Genomic DNA, 17742 nt, shown 5'->3' on the forward strand with positions numbered 1-17742 from the left:
GTAGGAGAAGGAAGGTTATACAGGGTGCATGTAGCAAAGTTCTCAGGACTTTGATTGCAGCAGTGGCTGTAATGAACTGTTGGACTGTAAGGTCACTGCCAAACAGCATCCCACGGTTGCAATCCTTGGGTGACGGAGTGAGGATGCCGGCTGGAAGGGGAAGGGAAACCGGAGAGTGTGATTTCTTTGGAGGTGGGAAGAAATATGAGTTCAGTATAATGCCATGAAGTGATAGATGGATATAAATCAGTTGGTAATTTTTTTAGAGATGGCAAGTCAGAAGGATAAGAAGGCAGTGAATGTCTAGGTGTTCTAGACAAAGAGGTGATTGAAAAAAACTAATGGAAGCATTCCGCTAACCTTTGGAATCTGTGTAGATTACGAACAGGAGTAGGCCAAGGACAGATCTTTCGGGGACTCCTACACAATGGATGCTGGCTGAAGAAGTATTCACATTCCACGAATTGGAGAGTTAGAGTTTGAAGGGGTAGGGACCATCAATCACAGACAGGCTTTCACTTAGTCAATCTTAATTCGTGGACACCATTCACCAGATAAACTGTATCGGTAATACAATAGATGAAAAGATATCAATATCTCATAACCTGCTCAAAACCTAGTGAACTGTCCCTCAGGAAGAACAAAAACATCCCGGAAAAAGGCAGAACTGGCCTTAGGCCATGGTGGTGAACCACCTATCTAAAAGGGATAGAAGGAGAGATGACCCTTTGCTTAACTATTAAGGACAAATATAAATAGAAATGTGTCCCTATAAATAACAGGAGCACTTGTACTCTCAGTGCAGAGGAAAATCATACCTCCTTGTGATGAGGAATAAACCTCTACTCCATCTCTATCCCACATGGTGGAGTGAGGATGAAATAGACTCTAAACAACTTGAGCAGCGAATTCTACAAAATATATTAGTTGATTCATATTCAGTTATGTAGGTTACATTTGAGATGGGATATTTTTCTTATTTATTCCACCCTCCCTCTTTTGTGACTCAAAATGTATGTAAAACCATCATTCAGTGCTAACTAGTTGCCAAGTTGTACTGTTTCTTTTTTTCATAAAGTGTGTTCAGACCATCTGTGATGAATCTGATGTCATCACTCCTTGACCAGAGATAGCCTCTCCTCATGTGGCCAGGGGACAGCAGTCTTTACCTGATCCTGACCCTGGGGGTGGCTATGCAAGGAAGGATGCACAAAAATGGGGGTGTTCCTATTAGTCATAATTCACAATGAAGAGATCACAGTTAATTTGACACGGAAAGATGCTGACTGTCAATAAATCACATTATTTTAGGCATACATGTACATGAATTCTTAGACTAAATAATGTGAGAATGCAGCAAATGGTTTTTTGTTCTTTGTTCGCTTTAACTTTTGAATAAATCATTTAATTGTATAAAATAATTTGCTGCACGCTCTCATTACTTAGTCTCTAAGAATTAATGCACATAAATAATGTGATTTATTGACAGAATGTCGAATTAACTGGGATCTCATTGTAAATTATGTCAAATGGGAACACCCCCCTTTTTGGATGTAGACTGACTCTCCAAGGTACCATTTTCTGCTGGAGCTTTCACATTAGTTCTACATGCAAGGGAGGATCACGTAAGAGAAGGTGACTCTCAGTGGGGAGGACAGGCATCATCAGATGAGACATGGTATCCCCCTTTCTTTTTAGGGATAGCCCTTTCATTCCTCATGCCTTGATGGCATACTGTGATAATCCCTGTCAACAATTCATAAAGCCTGCTGACAATATCATTCAGTATTTTGTAACAAACAGAATGACAAAGACTGAGACGAGAAAGAGAACTGCCCAAATTAAGATTTCTAGACTGTACCAAAAGGAGCAGTCAAGTGTTTGAGGCAAGGTAGCTGGAACAGCTGAAAGCAAAAGGAGATGGCATGACAAGCAGTGCGGCAATGGCAAACCAAAAGAAGACAGCGTCCCAACCCAAGACGGAATCCCGAGAGCTCTGGAGTGGTTGTAGCAAGAGAGGATGCCGACCAGGACACTGCGACTCAGCCAGGTAGCAGAAGATACTGGAGACCGTGACCAGAGAAAACCAGCAGCAAGAAGAGGAGAAGCCAACAATCCGACTCCACAGCGGGCGCTTGAGTGAGCATTGCTGGTAGCCAGCATAGCTGCCAGAGAAAGACACATGTGGCTGGAAGGGAAATCCGAGTCGTGCTTCATTGCTGCATGGAGAGCGAGAATGCTCAGTGCCACTGTCCGGGAAATCCTTCTGAGCTCAGCCGAAGCAGCGAGGAGAAATCAAATGGGAGAGTCAGCAAAAAGATGAAGAAAACTTTTCTGGTGAGACCATGGTGGAGGGATGGGCTGCCGGGGCTGAAATACAGAGACTGAACAAGTTGAACTAATTGACCAGAGTTGGGAGCAAGCAGCTCCTAGTCAAATTAGGTATCAGCTTCACAGTCACAGCACTTGAAGAGAGTTGAAAGCAAGTAACATTGTGAAGTCCGAGAAAGAAAGGAACTTGGGGAAGACACATGTCCCCTTGTCCTTAACATTGATGAACAGTGAAATACAAAGTCCTGGCAGGTGTTTTGCGAGTCTGGGACCCGCACCCAAGCTGTGTGAAAGAACTGTAACAGAGAATGTGGCAGGAGAGTATAGTTAGTGTTTTGCGAGTCTGGGACCCACACACAAATTGTATTGTTTTGAAAGAAGAATCCCAAAGGAAGAATCATATCCCTAGGATTTGGAATTGCACTTGTGTTGTTCTGAAAGAAGAATCCCAAGGAAGATCCATGCTCTTAGCATTTTGAATTGTATTGAATGTGGGAAAGACCTGGGCAAAGGAGTCATTTCCTACAGAGTTGACTGCAATACCAGGAGTAGGTGGTTATCCTCTTAAGCAATAAAAAAACTTGGATATATTTTTGAACTTGTGTTGCAGTGGAGAGAAACCTGGGGCTGGGAGCCATTCCCTGGAAATGTGAATGATATCCATATGGAATTTTTGTTGTAGTTGTACTTTTTTTTTACTAGGGCTAGGACAGGATTTCAGACATAGGTTTTTTTTTACAAAGCACAGACCTTTAGTTTTGGTTGATGTAGCGAAATACCTCCTAGGTTTAGGACAGTGAGACATTTTCCAAACCCTTCAATATTTAATAAATGTTTATACCAATCACAATGAGTCCTCTGTGTCCGCGTCTCATTCCTGGTTCTTCACACATCCCACAACCAAAGTAAAGGATATTGTTGCGTTGGTCGTCCAGTTTCAATGACTTCTTCTAAATTGTGGAACCTTCGTCAGGTCCGTAGTATTTCCATATTTACTTCAGGAAACTCTAGGTAGTATAAGGGACTCCTTATTTATATTTGTAAGTCATACTGTAGTGGTGCATGCATTTTATGACAATGTGTCATCCTTGTGTTTACCATGCAGAGTGCATCTGCATGTCACACTGCGTCCATCTCAGTGCCTAGCGCAGCATCTCTCGCATAACCTACACAATTGAATATACACATATTTCATATGAATCAACTAATATATTGATGGAGATGGAGTAGAGGGTTATTCCTCTTCATGAGGAGTTAGGATTTTTCTGCACTCGAAGTATAAGTGTTCCTGTTATTTGTAGGGCCACTTTTTATTTAAATTTTTCCTTAATAGTTTAGCGAAGGATCATCTCATCTTCTATCACATTTAGAAAGGCAGTTCACCACCATGGACTAAGGCTAGTTCTGCCCTTTTTCAGGGATATTTTAGTTCTTCCTAAGGGACAGTCCAGTACGTTTTGAGCAGGTTACCATATATTCAGACCTGTTCACCTAGTGTGTTACAGAGGTAGGAGTCAATCCATACAAGTGTAATACCTTGAAAGCCAAGGGAGGTGATGGTTTGGAGGAGGGAGGAATGCTCTATATTTTTAAAGACTGCGGAGAAATCTAGTAGGATTAGAATGGATGAGAGGTCGAAGTGGTCACCTGGGGATGTAAAGTTGGATACATGACTATGTGCATTTTTGGTGAAGTGATTAATCCTGAATGGAAAGTGTAAGAGATTGCAAAGATAGAGGTCCTCAAGGTAGCTGACAGAGTGATTGAAGGAGACTTACTGAAGGATTTTGGAGTGGTTGGGAAAATGAGGAACAGTTTGTAGAAGGAGGAGTCATCAGTGAATTTCTTAAGAATGGGGATAATAGTAATTGTTTTATAGCAGGGAGGTAAAATTCCAGAGAAGAGAGGGGCTGTCCATCCTTAAAAGGTGAGAGAGTGTATTTGTGTTTGTATTTGTATTTGTATTTGTTTTATTTGTATTGCCCGCCTGGCCCAAATGCATCTGGGTGCATTTCTTAGAGGTTTACAGAGTACAGGTAAGTCAGTAACAATAAAGCATAGCAACATACAATAAACAAGCATTATGTACAGTCCAATGCAGTGGTAGGGGGAACCAGAAAATAGCAAAGCATTTTCAGTGAATTATGCATTACAAGATTTATTTTTTAAATGTACAGAAATGTATGCAATGAATTTACAGCCGGAAACATATACAGCGAGCGGTGTGAGTTATTGTAGACATGCGGCCTCATTACGAGTCCGGCGGTAACCGCGTCTGGTGTCAGAGATATGTTGTTTCCTGGGAATATTGAGAGCAGCCCTGATGGCATTGTTCTGGGTTACCTGTAACTTGTTAATGTTCCTTTGGCTCGTCCCTAGGTAAAGGGCATTACAGTAATAATAATAATAATAATAATAAAAATAATAATAATTTAGCATTTATATAGCACTACAAACCCTCAGGAATCTGAGCGCTGCTTATTATTACCCATGGTATGTGGTGCTCATTTATTAACATCGGAAGGCTGAAGGATGAAAGGCTGAGTTTGGCCATGACGGGATCCTGCGTCACCATGCTCTGCACAGATGTCAAAGCGAGCGCTCTACTTGCTGTGCTATCAGACCGGCTGTAGTACATTTTAGACATTATGAGGGTTCTGGCAAGGATGATGCAGTTAGCAGCGGTGAGGAAAGGTCTACATGCTGTAATAAGTTTACATGTATAGGCTGATTCAGATACCACAGCCTTAGTTTGTCTCGTGAGAGACAGAGTGGAATCAAGATAGATGCCAAAGGTTTTTGTGTCATTGGAAACCTTGAAGGTGTTGTCATCAATGACAAATGATTTGAAGGCAGAGTACAGTTTATTGAGTGGGAGCCTAGAATAAGTAACTCTGTTTTTTCATCATTTAGACAGAGCCCATGTTGCGCCCTCCAGGCCTGAATGACTTGATAGACATCGTTTAGGGCTTTAGAGTCGGTCACGTGGTCACTAGTGATTGGGATAAGTATCTGGGTGTCATCTGCATAATTAGTGTAGGTGACACCCAAATAGTCAAGAAAATAAAAGAGTGGCTTTGTGACCACGTACAATGTGGGTGAGAGATAGGACCCTTGCGGGACCCCACATGGAATGGAACTGGCAATGGTTCAGCAGAAGCGGATGGGGAAAAAACCCTCATGGTTCTGTTTGCCAGAAAGGATCTAATCCAAGAGGTAGCTTCATCGGAAAAGCGGGCCGTGATTTTAAGGTGATGGCAGAGAATTTGATGGTTGATCAAATCGAATGCTGCTGAGAGGTCAAGCAGAAGTAGAAGGGCCAATTTGCCATTGTCTTTTAAGTCTTCAATTTGCGTTTTTAAGTCAATGAGGGCGGTTTCTGTTCTGTGCATAGGTCGGAAGCCAGATTGTCTGAGGCCAAGGGGTTTATCAGAGTCTAGATAATCCTGTATTCGTAAGTAGGTGGCACGGTCCAAGATTCCGGGTTGATAGGCCTGTGGTTAGATGGGTTACTAGGATCTAACAATTTAATTTTATTAGTGGGATAACCCACGCATCCTTAGGGTTATCAGGGACAGTACCTGATTTGAACGAGGCATTTATAAAGGTGGTGATGAAGGGGGTTAAGTCATGGGCAGCTTCCTTGATGACGGGGGCTGGACAAGAGTCACCTTGGCAGTTAGATGGTTTACGTTTTTTGATGATATTTTCCACTTCCATGATGGACAGAGGTGAGAAGCTGAATGGTTTGAAGGAGTGTGCAATCAGGGGTTTTTTGCTAGCGGAGGTGTTGGATTGTGAGTCCATGAGTACATTGCATTTTTTGGCATTCATTTTAGTTTGTATAGTAGAGATTTTATCGAGGAGTGCTTTTTGGATATTAGTACACCATGTGGTGTCAGAGTTACAGCTGTCAGGGGGGCTATTGGAGATTCAAGTTCTTTATTTATCCTGAAGAGCTCTTTGGTGTTGATTTATGCCTGCAAGATATACTTATTATGTGTCTTTTTTAGCTAGGAGTATCTCCTCTTTGTAATTGGAAGAGGCTATGATGAGAGCGCTTTTGTTGGCCTCAGAGGGAAGACTTTTCCAGTGTGCTTCAGTGTTTCTTTTAGCTTTACGTAGTTCTCTCAGGTGTAGTGTAAACCAAGAGTTGAGATGAGCATGTGGTTTAGGTTTCCGTAGTTTCATTGGGGCAATGATGTTTAGCGCTTTTAGTATGGTTTGGTTGAAGGCATCAACTAAGACTGTGGGGTCTGTGCATGATACTGAGGAGTTGTTAAGAATGGGTAGGATTAGCGGGAGCAGTTTCTCTCTTGTGATGTCCTTCTTGTTTCTAGTACAAATAGCAGGTGCAATGTTTTGAATGGGATATTGGTTGTTGGATTTAATGGAGAAGGTTATCGTATGATGATCTCACCAAATGCAAGGTGTGTTGGACACCATGTTGATGCGACAAGTCAGATCTGCGAGCCAATTAAGGGTTCTGCCTTTAATGTGTGTGAGTTCCTGGATGTGATGGGTACATCCTAAGTCTGTTAGTGTTCTGGCAAGGTCAAGAGCTTTAGGGTCATTAGGGTCTTGGAAGCCAAGATTGAGGTCCCCAAGTAGTAAAATTTGGGAATTGGGCTTGGTGTTTGCTGCAAAGAGGGATGTGATATCATTAATGAAGGTGGATATGGGTACTGGTGGCTGGTAAATAAGATGCACTATGGTGGTTTGATTAGGTGATATCGGCAATATAACTGATAATAGCTCATCAGAAGGGATATGCTGATTGGGAAGGAGTCTAAGTTCAAGGGAGTTTTGAAGATGAAGGCAACACCTCCACCTTTGGATTGGTTAGTGTTCCTATCGCATCTGATGATGGCATAGTCATTGGGGATGGCCAAGGGCAGAAAAGGTCCAGTTGCTGCATGTAGCTACGTTTCAGTAATGGCTAGGAAATCAAGATCTTGAGTTACAATGATATCGGCATTATCAAGCGCATGAGTTAGGAGGGACCTAGCATTAACAAGGGCCCCTTTAATCAAGGTATCTTTGGCAATAATAGAACTGTTATCGTGATGCAAGGCATCTTTAGGACTTGAGGTAGTAATGCCTATGGGCTCAGGTTTTGTTGTGGGGTTGCCGTGGAGAGTGTGGGAATTGGTATTGATAGGATGGTATGGGCGTTGAGTTTTTTGACGAAATATCGAGCCTAATCTAAGGTTCCTGAGATGGAGAGTACAAGGTTGGTTAGGAGTGGGTTTAGTTGCAAAGTGTTCCAGCCATAAGGCTGGGGAGTTCAGATACTAGATATAGTAGAAGTAGAGCACCTAGTGGGACTAAGTTTTACAGAGTGGCAAACATAGTGCCCCAAGGGTGATTGTAGCATGACCATGCACTATGGCTAACTTGAAGTCTCAGAGTACTATGCAATAGAGCAGTGTAGTAGTAGGCTCGTTTAACTTGCTGGTCGTAAGGCAGATACTATCTAGTGCCAGAGGTTTTATTTGTGTCAAGTGGGCAGGAAGGCCACTAGTGCAGGAAGGCTTGATCAGGATCACTCTAGACGATGCTTACAAACAGGTACAGGTTGCTGGTATGCTAGATCAAAATAGCAGTAATAAACAAGATGATAGGCGGTTCTCAATTGGTTTACAGCAAGGTGTGCTAGGGGTATTGTAAGATAGACTAGGCACCAATAATCAATTCAAGATGGTGGCGGAGGGCAGATGAGACAACATGCTGCTATGAGTTTAAATCAGCATGTGATGAATACATTCTGTAACAAATAGAGACATTCTGTAGTGCGCTAGGCGACAGCAATCAGTCAAGATGGTGGTGGCAAACAGAAGTGGTAGAAAATACGGCAATCAGTTTAAGGCCACGTGTGCAAAAGTCACTCTACAGTGCACTAGACAACAGAAAACAATTAGAAATGGTGGCGGCAAACAGATGAGACAATGCAGCTGTCAATTTAAGGCAGCATGTGCTAGAAGCATTCTGTGGAATATAGAAACATTCTGTAGGACACTAGGTTACAGTCATCAATTCAAATTGGAGGAGGCGAACAGAAGTGGCAATAATGCGGCAGTCGGTTTTGGCCAGCGTGGGCTAGAGTCACTTTGAGCGTGGAGAGTAGCTGCAACTTATAATATAGAGCACAGCAGTCAGTAATTGTCGCACTAGTATGTATTCCGTGTGATGAGATTATATGGAGTGGGAAACAGACCGGAACTTCAACACAGGGGAGCAATATATAGGGGACTTAGACAATGCAGAAACGATTTTCATAGCATACAAATGTTTCACGAGAACTGTCTGGGTTGAGTAGAATATCCGAGCAACTGATTAGACAATTTGAAGACCTGGATAGGGAGGCATACGGAATTAAAGTGTTATGTTCCTGTACCCAAGGACAAAGCGATGTACTAAGTATTTCACAATGCTTCTTAAACGACAATAGTACCGTTAATCAAAAACGAATATGGAACACATACATTGGCTAGGCAAATCGGTCAATTAATATTTGCAATGGGCGAATGTGCAGTTATTCGGTAATGCGACACTGATTATAAGTTCTGTGTATCCAATGGAAGCAAAGCGCAGGTGTGCAATAAATGAAGGGGCTATCAGCATTTCGCTGAGCAACAGGGGTCGTGTGATGGTTGCAGAGAGTCTTATCGCACAAAGTGGGAATTCAGAGAATGTTCAGTGCTTCTGATGGGTCACTGGGGACTGCGGTCAGAAACTTTATGATTATGTATCGAGGGCCGTGGCAGAGCTGGGAAGAGGTTAGTGCTGGTAATGTTCGGACGTCCCTGGACAGGCCCAGGACAGGCGCCTTTAATTGAGGTGCCTTTGGGGAGGATGCCGGCTTGCGCCTGCCGGTCCACCCTATTCGCTAATGTAGATGCCAGCACTTGATTGGGTCAAATGGCCGAGGCGAGCTGCACCGCATTCACAGTGAGGTTGGCGGCTATCTTAAAAGTGTGTAGTGGCACATGAAGGATGGTGCTATTCAAAGGAGGTGGCAAGAGTGTCATTAAACTCTGGAAGGTCAGCTCAGTGGAATGTGCACATGGCAGACAAAGGACTAGGAGAGACAATTTGACTTGGTCCAGGTAAGCAGAAATTTAGTAAGGTTTTACATTTCTCTTAGTGATAGGTACTGAGCTGTTGAAATTAATGGGTGCTCAGAGGGATAGAGATCACTAAAGATCATTAACGAGGGGAGAGAAGTAGAGGGCGGAGGATAGGACGGCAAGATGGAGAGTGGTAGTGTGTGCCTGTAGCGTATGGAGGCTCACAAGAGACTGGTCAGGGAGAGTAGAATCCAGTTGTAGATGATTAACCTTAGATGTGATGGGGCGGTAGAAGACTCCCATTATGACCATGAGTTGTGGATTCGGAAGGACTCAAGTAGTAGGTCAAGTTCTGAAATATAGATTTGGGTGCCAGGTAAGTGGTAAATGAGAAGGATGATGAGAGACATGTGAACCGATCTGAAGCATGATAAGGCTGGCATGGTTGAATCACATTACCCCTCATCTACTGAATGGACAGCTTTGGTGGCCCTTTTCTGGCTACTTGATGGAACGGTTGCTAGACTCAGGCCTCATTGAGCTGCAGGAGAAGCAACACTCCCTGCTGTGCATGAGAAGTTACCATTTGGAATATCGTCCTTCAGTCATACCTACAGCTAAAGGGACTTTTCTGCAGAAACCTCTGTGATTGCTTAATACCAGGAACGGGGCAACATCGGAACGTACCTTCATCGGACTGAAGCTGTGGATCAGTAAGACTTGAGCTACAATTAAACCATCCTAAACAATGAGGTCTCAAGACTGATGAGAGGAGATTAATTCTTGGCAAGTCAGAGCAAAGCGTTGTTAGGGAGAATTCTCTGTTTAGGCTGAATTTCCTAACCTAGTGAGTCCCCCAGCAGCTTTGCTGGATTTCTGGAGTTTGTTTTTTTCCATCCTGCAAAGAGTGAGACTCTTTCTCCCACTCTTGGACGTGAATGTGGTTAATTCCTTTGAATGTCAATGTGTTCTATGGGCTATGGGGTCTTTTACTCCATAGGGTCTCATATGTTTTACTATGTGTGTTACACTGCACCCTCTGTGCCATAACACTGGGGCGTCCTAGAGGATCCCCACCATAGACTCCATACCCTGGGACTGACTACTGTCTCCCAGGGCTTGTAAAGTCACCATTGGCTTTACTAGACCTAAATTTACTAACAGAACTAGTACAAACCATCCTATTGTGGATGTACTAGTAGGGGTAATTCGATTGCCCCTGGGTCTGTTATTCGAGGGGGCACTGTCCCATCCCCCCTCGTCGAGTTTTGGCTGGTGGCAGTGGAAACTACTTATTATATTCAACCCCGAATATAATTCTATGGGATTCTTCCCATTGTTGGAGGCTAATACATTTCCCTGTTAGTCTCTAACATACCGCCGGTTTATTTGTCTTAAATAAATCTATTGGTCGGTATTTTCTGCCAGAACTCGGTTTTTAAAATGGCGTCTGTGTTCGCCTCTGTAACTCCGAACCAAAGGTTGAGCCCTTTGTTCCACTTTTGGCGGGCTTCTACACAGAGGCCCTCCAAAGTGGTGCCATTCTGTCTGGGTACCACAGGGGGTGTGGGAGGGGTTTAGGCACCCTGGACTGAGTTGCCTTGCCAACTCAAGTCGCACTCTGGTGTGATTGGCACAAGTGGTGAGCCACCCCGCTCACCACTTAGCGTGTTTTGATTGACAGCTATGCTGAATAAATGGGGGTTTGCTGCATAAAAGCAGGGCTTTTGGGACTGGACCTTCAGAAGTCGCCATAGGACCTAAGAATCCGATGAGGGTAAAGCTGAGCCGACCTGCAACGACGACACCTCCGGTGGAGCCCTGCTGAACCGTCTCACCAATTCCCAACGACAGAGGAGATCTCCCGGCTGGAGAGTCTTCTTCCCCTGAATGGTGGGAACAACCAGTCCCCTTTGCTTTTTCTTTGCTACCAGGGCGTAGTGGTCGAATTGCCCGTGCTAAGCACCCCGGCAACCGGATAGCCACTAGTCCGTACCGCGACCAAAAGGTGGTGCCTTGTGACGGAGCACTCCGTGGCTGGTCTCTTCCCTGGTGGTGCAACGATCTTCAACTTTCCTTTGACGATGGGAGCATCTCATCTCTTGGCAAAGCCCCGACTTGCATCCACCACCAGGAACAACTGCCCCCGCCAGAGCTGTCTCTCCACATACAAGGTACCGTGTCCGCCTGGCTTCCCTTGTGACGGTTAGCGTGAGGTGTCTTAATCCTTGCCTCTCCATTGGGTCGCCACCAAGCCTTCTTAACTTTCTGTTCTGAACTGGTCCAATCTTTCTGTGACAATTTGCAACAAAGACTCGAATTGCATTTCCACTGGGATACTTTTGGGACATAGCGCCTTGCCTCTCTCCGAGTGGGCCTGGCCTCTGAACTTTGTGATCTACGGTAGATCCTGCCTTACTTGCCTTGCATTGTTTCATAAAAGTGTTGGTACCGAGTTGGTTTCATACCCTGCCTTTTCTCTCCCGTTCTAACGAATACTAGAGTGCCATCTAGGTTATAGCATTCACCTCTGTCTGCAAATAAGGGGTGCCGATGAACCTAGACTTGTCGACATATTGTTAGAGGAGTGAGATACTTATAGTAATTGTAATTGAAGTTGTTTGCCGTATTAGTGCCAGTGTGTTTTTCATAGATGTGTTTTTATAAATAAATAACTATGTATCTTTACACCCAAGCTCTGTTCCGTGTCTGCTTGTTCTACTGTGTAAATTGCCCTATTTTGTATACTCCACATACTGCCTAACTCTTCTTGAGGGAAGTCTGACTGCTCAGCCACAGCTACCAAGTGAATCTGTCTGGTGCAGTCTGCTACCAAGTGGGTTTACTGCCAAACACCTGTAGGCCTAAATCTTTTGCAGTGGTCCCAGAGGGAACTGCACAGGTTTCCGCTTAACACTGGTGCACAGCGGTGGGATTTGTATCGAGTATACAGTTTAGAGTGCTTTTCAACACTTTAGGATAACTAACCACAAAGCTTAGCACTAAAAAGAAACTTTCAAAAACATGTCTACTATGGAAGTTTACAGTCATGAGTCCTTGTCAGGTGAAAATACTGAGAGTTTGAGATCTCTCTGTAGACATGAGAATCTTTCTGTAAGAGGCAAGAAAGTAGAACTGATAGGGAGATTGCTGGAAAACCAAAGTCTGGGTACTGGTTCAGAGGAACCAACTTCTCCAGCGAATGTAGAAAACAGTGATGGTATTGATCTGAATCAAAGTAGTGATAATGAGTAAGAAGAGGAAAGTGAACCTAATGAAGTTAGCCACTCTGAGCCTATGTCTGACTTACCTACTGTACCTGCGGGGCCCATACCAGGTCCGACATGTAACGCTGCTTATTTTGAACTTGAAAAAATGAAGCTCGAGTTAGAATACAAGCGTTTTTTAGCCCAATCTGAAAGAAACCAAGAGCTAGAGTTCAGACGGATGAATGCCCAGGCTGAGCAGAAGCAAGCTGAGTTAAGGCTCAGAGAAATAGAACTTAATCATGAGTTAGAAATGAAAAATTTATCTGTGGAAAATGCTTCTCTCTCCTCTGGTTCCTCTAGAAGTTCCAGTCCCAAAAGACCCCGGATGCCTGAGGAATTGGTGGGTATGTATGAACCGAGATTGGATGTGTTGGATTGGTTAAAACTGTTTGAATATAATCATGGGCTCCAGGACATCACAGGGAATGAGTTACTTCCCTGGTTGTTCTCTAGGCTTCCCCCTGATAGCTAGGTTCGGGAAGACCCCTTCCCAGTATCTTAAGAGGTTTAGAACCCTCAAAAAGCATGATGGTACCCCTTGGGCTACCTGGGTGAGATAAGGGTTGAACAACTTAGAGGGATGGATTAAGGGTTACAAGGTGAACACTTATGAGGGTATGAAGAATCTTTTTATGTTGGAGTCTATTTATGATGCCTGTTCTCCTGAGCTCAGACAGCACTTGGCTGATTCGAAGGTATTGGATTTCAGGGAGCTAGCTAAGGCTGCTAAGGCTGCTGACTTGTGGGTTGACTTGTGGGTTGCCAACAGGGCTACTCATAAGGATTCTGGGGCAACTCAGAAAAAGGATGAGGGAAAACAGCCTAAAAAATACTCAAGAGAGAATTCTAATAACGCAAATCCCAAAGAGGGCCCCAAACAAAACCATAAGGGTAAGCCACAAGGAAAACCGCAACAGAATAGTGTACCTTCTGGTCCCAAACCGGAAGGAGGCCAGAACAAGCCACCATTCCAGAAAGCATTCGGTAAATGCTTTGTTTGTGGCTCTACTGACCATGTGAAAGGAGATCCCAGATGCAAGGGTAAACCTTCAGGGGTCCAGCTTGTCTCCTTAGCCTTCGCTCCAGAGGAGGAAGTCCAAATGGCAAGTGGAAACTTTCTACTACTAGCTGATGAACCCATTGGAGTCTCCGCCAGTGTTTCTTTAGTGTCTCTGGGTTTGTGGGAACAACAGAATTTAGATGTCTATAATTCTATCCCAGATAATACTAAAGAGTATTATAAGGACAGTGTCCAGGTGAATGGTCAGGAGACACCTGACATTAGGGACACTGGGGCCAGCATAACTGTGGTGGATAAATCTTTTTTTCAGGCTGAGGATGTTGCTAAGGCACCCAAACGCCTCACCAAGTTAGCTGGAGGGCCTGTGCAGATGCTTCCCCAATGACCATTTCTCATTCAGTGTAACAACATGACTGTGAAGATACCTGTCAGCATACAGAGTGAGGTACCAGGACGTGTTCTGTTGGGTAACGATTTAAAAACTCTCGCAGTTGTGTCTCATACCACCAGACCTCCCAGTAAACGGTTACAGGAGCTAACCAGACCTGCAAGGGAGAGAACCATGAGAGGTACTCTCCAGGAGATGATGAAGAACGATATCACTCCTCCTCCACTGGAATTGTCAGATGCTGTCTCAAAGAAATCAGAAGCGAAAGGGAAACCTAAGACTTCTATACGGAAACCAGCAGCCAACATTACAGTGCAGCCAACAAGGACTTCCCTGCGGTTGTCCAAAGTTACACCCATAAATCCCCCTCCAGCTGAGGCTGAGAGGGAGGTACAACCCTGTGTGGTAGAATTAGACTCTGAAGAAGAGCTAATGGAAGGCCAGGAACTCATTGGAGATCTGGATCCTGTTGATCATCCTGAGCTGCAGTCTTTACTGGCAGAAGGTGGACCCAGCAGGGCAGACTTCAGTAAGGGACAAAGAGAATGTCCAACTCTGGAAGGTCTTCGCCACCAGGCAGAAGCTCAGGCTGAAGGGCAAGAGCCTGGGAAATACAGGTTGCACTGGGAAGGTGGCCTCTTCTACAGTGAGCCGACCAAGTCTGCACCTGGAGACTACAAACGACTTGTAGTACCCCAAGAGAACAGACCACAGTTCTTGCAGTTAGCCCACGAGATTCCTTTGGCTGGTCACTTGAGTTTCAAGAACACTAAGGAAAGGCTCTCTCTCTACTTTTGTTGGCCGAAGATGGGGGCCGAAGTAGAAAAACACTGCAGGAGCTGCCACACCTGCCAGACCTCTGGTAAGGTTGGCTCCAAGAATGTGGCACCTTTAGTGCCTCTCCCAGTTATGGGAGTCCCATTTGAGAGAGTAGGGATTGACATTGTTGGTCCCCTTCAACCTCCTCAGGCAACAGGTTTATACTTGTTGTAGTAGACCATGCTACTAGGTATCCTGAGGCAATTCCTATGAGGACTGTTACAGCTCCGGCTGTGGCTAAGGCCCTCCTTGGTATTTTTACCAGGGTTGGGTTTCCTAAGGAAGTAATCTCTGACAGGGGGTCAAACTTTATGTCCCACTACATGAAAGCCATGTGGAAAACCTGTGGAGTTACTTGCAAGTTCTCAACGGCTTACCACCCACAAACCAATGGGTTGGTAGAAAGGTTCAACCGAACCATGAAGAGCATGATAGGTGCTTTAGAAGAACCCCTTAAACGAAAGTGGGACCTTCTACTGACGTGCCTTCTCTTTGCTTATAGAGAAGTCCCTCAGGAGGGAGTAGGTTATTCTCCCTTTGAGCTTCTCTATGGTCATCCCGTCAGAGGTCCATCGGCCCTGATTAAGGAAGGGTTGGAGAGTGCTCCTTCCCCCAAGCTAGTCAGAGTGACTGACTATGTGATAGGTCTCCAGAGGAGAATGTCGCACATGATGATAGAAGCAAGTGATAACTTGAAAGCTGGACAAGCATTGGTCAAGCACTGGCATGATCAAAAGGCTAACATGGTTGAGTTCACTCAAGACCAGCTAGTTCTCGTTATGATCCCAACAAGGCAGAGGGCCTTGCAAGACAAATGGATGGGACCCTTCAGAGTTGTCGGTAAACTTAGAGAGGTCAACTATCTGGTGGACTTGGGCAATCCCAAGGAGGCTCCGACAGTCTTCCACACCAACCGACTCAAAGCGTATGTCTCGAGACCTGATGTAGGAGCGTTGCTTCTAGCATCATCAGAGGAAGAAGAAGAGAGTGAAGCTCTTCCTGATCTCCTTTAGACGAAAAAATTGAAGGAGTCAATCTCTCTTCAAATCTGACACCTGAGCAACAAGAAGAGTGCAAATCTATGTTAAATCAGTTTGCCTCTCTGTTCTCACTTTCACCAGGCTTGACCCCTTGGGGCCAGCATGACATACTCACTGGTGACTGTCTGCCAGTCAAAAGCAGAGGATACCACATGTCAGAAAACGTACGAACCCAAATCAAAGGTGAGGTCAGCAAGATGCTTGATCTCGGGGTAATAGAGCCCTCTACTAGTCCATGGTCTAGCCCAGTTGTGTTAGTACCAAAGGCCGGATCTAAAGAACTTAGATTCTGCGTGGATTATAGAGCTCTTAATGCAGTCACCAAGAATGACGCGCACCCTTTGCCAAGAACAGATGAGTTGGTGGATAAACTTGGTTCAGCCAAGTTCCTCAGCACATTTGACTTGACGTCAGGCTATTGGCAAATAGCCCTGACAGACCATGCCAAGGAGAAAACTGCATTTTCTACCCCTGTTGGTTTATACCAGTTTAAGGTAATGCCTTTTGGATTGAAAAATGCACCTGCTACATTTCAACGCATGGTAAACCAGGTTCTGAATGGGATGGAGGACTTCTGCATGGCATACCTGGTGTCATGATCTCTGCTTCCAAAAGGTCAGGGTTTTCCCAACTCCCTTGGAAGCAGATCCATAACCCAGGTTACGAGTGCCAACCAGTCCCAATTGGGACCTTTTGGACCCAGTCCTGGCGCCAGTGGCACCAGGCTCATAAATATGCCCAGTCCCAGCGCTGGAAGCGCCGGGCTCATAATGCTTGGGTGGACTTACCTGCAGCAGACCATGCTGCTTACTTGCCTGCCAGTTGAGCCTCTGATCCTCTTCTGTTTGGAACTACTTTTCCTGTTGGGTGGGGCTGGAGCCACTCCCTAGATTCAGAACACTGGAACTCTTCTGGAAGGCAGGAACTCTTTTCTTACCAGGAACTCTTTTCTTACCTAGGCGTGGCTGTGGAAGGAGACACTTAAGCACTACAGGAGGCTATTTAAACCACACCCGGTGGATGAATCTTGCTTTGCGTTATTCTGCAACCTCTGCAGCAGGACGCTCATCGTGTCTTCTGCATCCGGTCCTGGGCCTAAGGAAAAAGGCTTACCATCCTGAATCCAGTCTTCAGCAACACCTATAAAGACAAGAAAGAACAGGTTAGCATTCCGGCATCTGAAAGGCAAAGGCTTACCATCCTGAATCCAGTCTTCAGCAACACCTATAAAGACAAGAAAGAACAGGTTAGCATTCTGGCATCTGAAAGGCAAAGGCTTACCTACTCTTCGTGCGCTCCGGAGATCTTCACACTGCATTCCGGCATCTGAAAGACAAAAGCTTACCAACTCCTCGCACGCTCCGGAGGCCTTCGGCGCTGCATCCCGCATCTGAAAGACAAAACAAGGTGCGTTTAAAGACATTGGGGAACTTTAATACTCACGTGCCATTACTCCTTTCCACATCTAATCCAGTGGGTATTCCGGCACCCTGCAGCCGCTCCGAACTCGTACCTGCAAAATAAAAAGACAGTTAGAGCGCATCGTGAAGCAGGCAACAAGCGCTTACTTACGTGCTTCCAGGCGCTTCTATTCATCACACGGGCTCCATCTTCAACTCACTTTAGCCCGTCATCCGCCGTCGCCGGAACCCTGCAAAACAAGAGACATCATTACTAAAGACTTTAAAGACATTTGAATGACTCGAAACTTACCGTTCGTGCAGTAAACGACGGACAGCAGTCCTCTGAAGTCAAGAGGCCTGCGCTACCTATCCAGTGAAGAAACTGGTTACAGCACCCTGCC

This window comes from Ambystoma mexicanum, chromosome 4p, assembly GCF_040938575.1.
Source record: "Ambystoma mexicanum isolate Mex_15411 chromosome 4p, UKY_AmexF1_1, whole genome shotgun sequence".
Taxonomy (NCBI): domain Eukaryota; kingdom Metazoa; phylum Chordata; class Amphibia; order Caudata; family Ambystomatidae; genus Ambystoma; species Ambystoma mexicanum.